The sequence below is a fragment of the Brassica napus genome, chromosome C9 (assembly GCF_020379485.1).
Source record: "Brassica napus cultivar Da-Ae chromosome C9, Da-Ae, whole genome shotgun sequence".
NCBI lineage: Eukaryota > Viridiplantae > Streptophyta > Magnoliopsida > Brassicales > Brassicaceae > Brassica > Brassica napus.
Genome location: NC_063452.1, coordinates 15,418,028 through 15,422,549, shown reverse-complemented (window position 1 = coordinate 15,422,549; position 4,522 = coordinate 15,418,028). Strand labels below are relative to the sequence as shown.

The 4,522-nt window shown below is 41.2% G+C and overlaps 1 non-coding gene across 1 annotated transcript; it reads right to left on the bottom strand.

Moving 5' to 3' along the window:
* Positions 1-3,347: 3,347 nt before the first annotated feature.
* On the bottom strand, positions 3,348-3,455 carry LOC125593705. The gene has a single exon (XR_007329603.1). It is a non-coding gene; the product is annotated as a small nucleolar RNA R71 (small nucleolar RNA).
* Between the last annotated feature and the right edge of the window lie 1,067 nt (positions 3,456-4,522).

Here is a 4,522-nt window from a genome sequence, read left to right as displayed (position 1 = left end):
AAAGAAAGGGGGGGGGGGGCAATCTGCCACATAATGCAGTATTGAAACTCAAGAAGTCTATCTACGGGCTTAAACAAGTATCTCATCAGTGGTTTTTTTTTAAAAAATTCAACTCTTATTCGTATGGGTTTTGAAAAGATTAATGGTGATCACACTCTCTTCTTGTCGCATTTAGCTGATAAGTTTCTCATGGTTCTGGTCTACGTAGATGATATTCTCATTGCCAGCAATTCAGAGACTTCTATCTCTATGTTGATCACTCAACTGTCTTCTTGTTTTAAGCGCCGGGATATTGGCTAACCGAGATACTTCCTTGGCATTGAAATTGGTCGTTCTGCATTAGGGATTTCCTTATATTAACACAAGTATATACTTGACCTTCTTAATGATGTTGGATTACTGGATTGTCCTCCTTCCCATGTTCCCATGGATCCTAGCATCAAGCTTTCGTCTGAAGATGGTGAACTCATTTCTAATGCTGAAGCTTATCGAGGATTGGGAAAGTACTATATCTTACCATTATACGTCCAGACATATGCTTTGCTGTTCAAAAGCTATGACAATATTCTTCAACTCCTCACGTTCCCCATCTCAAAGCTGCACAAAAAGTTCTTCATTATCTCAAAGGAACCATCGGCCAAGCTATATTTTACCCCGTTGATGATGACTTTCAGGTCAAAGCATTGTTTGATTCAGATTGGTCATAATGTCTCGATTCTCAACGTTATATCTCCGGGTTTTGCATCTTCATTGGCAACTCTTTGGTGTCCTGGAAATCGAAGAATCAAAATGTCTTTTTTCATTCATCCGCTGAGGCTGAATATCGCTCTATGGCCTTCACTACTAAAGAAGTTATATGGCTATCTCAAATGGTAAATGACTTGTGGGCTTCTGCTCCAATAGAACCAGTTCTTTACTGTGATAGTACTGCAACTCTTCATATAGTTAAGAACCATGTATTTGACGAGAGAACCAAGCATATAGATAGGGATTGTCACTCCCTTTCAGAGAAGATTGTAGCTGGTCAAATCAAGACACTTCATGTGAGATCAGAGAATCAGCTCGCGGATCCGTTCACTAAGCCACTGATATACCATGGATTTGACCCATTTTCATCCATGGTATATGAGTGTTTTACTATCTATATATTATATATTCTATCCTATTAGGTATGTTTTCAGGTTCAGCAGTATCTTGGAGTAAAGTGATGATTATGGAGCATTTAGGAGCTTAAAAGAGATTTCATTCGAGCTGATCATTAGAGGTCGATACGAAGAAGAAGCAATCATTCGATGCACATCCAGTGTCGTCGATCGATACAGAAGAGAAGCCTCGACGATTGAAAATTATGATCGATCGATGTACATCCTGTACCATCGATCGATGTCGAGACGCGAGATGCGCGACTTTGTTCCAGCCGACTTTAAACCCAAGGCTTCAGCAAATTACAAGATTACCCCTGACGAGTTTTTAACCTAATAGTTATATACTTGCCTAAGTGTTAGGAGACAAAAAGCTTTTGAGCCACCATTGTGTTCTTACTTTCAGCAAGAGAGAGAGAGAGAGAGAGAGAGAGAGTTTTAGGAGAGAAAATCATAGAGAGATTTGTGATTGGAACTCCATTGATTCATCTATTCTATTCTATGCAGTTCTTATCTATATTTTGTGTCATGAATTGCTTAGCTATGTCTGAGTAGTTTACTTGTTAGATTCAGGGTTCAAATAGGTTAGAGGGATTAGCCCCAACTATAGATTTGCTGAGTTGTGATATTCATTGATTGATTGTTCTTAATGCTTGTTTTAGCCTTGCTAAATAGAACATGAACCTAGGAATTTTCATGTGTCAAGCATCCTTGATCATCATGTCCTAAATCTAATCTGTCATGCTAGGACTGCTAGAGAGAGCTAACCGCTGATCTAGGAGACTAGTGAGAATTATCAATCCGCGCCTAGGGCTTAGCTAGAAGCTATCGATCGATATTGTCTTCTGACAATCGATCGATATTGCGAAAGGTGTATCGATCGATATCCATATAGGATCATCGATCGACACTTTCTTGTGATCAAAAGACGACAGTTGAGATCCAAGATCTAGTTAGTTAACCAATGAATAATTGCCATCGCTGATCACTGTGATTAAGGAGTTGAGCTCTAATATATCATGCATGCAACTGTTAGGCATCTATAGGATTATAATCTCTAACACCTGAATAGAAACCCTGTATCTAATATCTTCCAATAAAGTTACACCCCCAATCATCTTGTTAGTTGAGCAATAGACTTGCTCAATTAGGATAGCTATTTACTTTTAAACCATAAAACAACAAACACCTAGAATTAATAACCTGACTAGATTTAATAGGTTCTCTAGCTCCTTGTGGATTCGATCCGTTAGTACTACAACTGAACCTCTTATTTGAGAGAGTAATTCAGTCCTTAGATTAATTTTCGTGGTATCAAATTTGGCGCCGTTGCCGGGGAGCTTTGATCGCCATTAGATTTAGTGTTATTGATTCTTATTCTTTTCTCTACCCCCATTCTGACACAAAAAAAAATTTCTTGTCTTTTCAGGTGCATGTCCAGCAGTACCAGAAGCAACAAGGACAAACACCTGCTATTCTCAGAAGATCCTGCTCACTTGGAACGCACGATCGACAAAGACCAACGTTCCACATCGCTCGACGCAGCAGCTTTCACATCGACTAATTCTCGCACCCAACCGTCGACTGACACCCGACCTTCATCGTCGACCGATCTACATCATTCGACATCGATCGATACTACACCGCGTACATCGATCGATCATCAGTCGCGAAACATGGTTGCGATTGTTATTCTCAGACAGGACGAGAATGGAAACCTGTATGACCAGGATGGTCATCTGCGTAATGCAACAGGTCAGAAACTAGACGCTCAGGGGAATGTAATCCCTTATACTGATGCTACAGGAGCTGCTCAACCTGTAGAAGAGGCTGCTCGACCAGGGCACTGGCTGACTACAATCGTCCAGATGAGTACTACGCCAACAGATCAGCTATTCGACTTCCAGAGATTCAGAAGCAGAATTTCGAGCTGAAGCCTTGGTACTACACACTCGTGTCAAAGATACCCTACTCTGGGTTACCGCACGAGCATCTTATGGACCATCTGGAGAGGTTCGAGGATCTTATTGCTGATATTCGTATGGATGGAGTCCCCGAGGACTACCTATTGTGCAAGCTCTTCAAGTATTCTCTGACGGGAGAAGAGATGCCCTGGCTTAAGCAGTTACCCACAAGATATCTAACATCATGGGCCGACATCAAGAATGCTTTCTTATGAAACTTCTTCGATGAGGCACGCGCTGAAGACTTGAGGAGCAAAATCGCTACATTCGCGCAGGAGACTGGAGAGTCTTTCAAAGATGCGTGGATCAGATTCAAGTTCTTCCAGCGAGACTGTCCACACCATGGATTCAACGAAGTGCAATTGTTGAGCACTTTCTTCAGAGGTATCGCCTTGAGGTATCAAATGGCTCTTGATACAGCTAGCGAGGGAAACTTCAACACCAGGAATCGGGTGGATGCTGTGAGACTGATAGAAAATCTAGCAAACAGCAGCAACACCAAGAACACTAACTTTAAGAGGAAGAAGTCTGTTACATCCCTAGGGAATGAGCAGATGGACGAAGTTAGAGCAAAGTTAGATATGGTTCATGAGCTTCTTAGGAAGCAGGTCTGCTCAACTGAAGGAGAAGAAGCTATAGTGATATCTGGCATATTTACATGGTTTTAACCATCATTTCTTGTACATAATGATCATGTAGATTAGGAATTAGGCATATTTAGGGTCCATTTTGCATACATGAGTCTTTATTAGAGGCTAGAGTGTGCTATGGAGTTCTTGGAGGTGTTTAGAGACATTTGTGGTAAAAAAGGGTGAAAGATGATCATGGATGGAGGTCTTGAAGATCTCTTCTGTTTCTAATATTTTGGGAAGACATAGTAAATTGAGTTAGCTTTCCAATGGAAGTGGTTTCAAGTCATTTGGATCTGTATTGGAGGAGTTATGATCAATTTACTGGAGGCATATCAACCCTGACGCGGGTTGGACCAACTCGGGTTCCCTTACCCGGGCGCGAGAAGAGGAAGATGGACGAGAAGGCCGACGCGGGTATATGGACGCGGGTTAGCTTACCTGGGCGGCCTCACCAGAAGCTGGACGAGGAGCTGACGCGGGTTGGACGATGCGGGTTCCGAATGATGACTTCTACCCGAGTCGCGGGTTTTACTTTGGCGATTTTAGACATCTTTTTAGGGTATTTTAGACTTTTTATAGGAAACCATTAGGTTTTCCAAGGACCTATAAATACTCTTGTAATCCCAAAGTTGGGATCTTATCTTATTATCTATCAAATCAAAGACCATTTTGGAAAAAAGATCTAATCTTGATCATAATTTCTTATCTTTGCTTGATTATCTTGCTCTCTAATCATGTTTAACCTTGAATCATCCATGGTTTTAGGGTTATTCATGTCTATTAG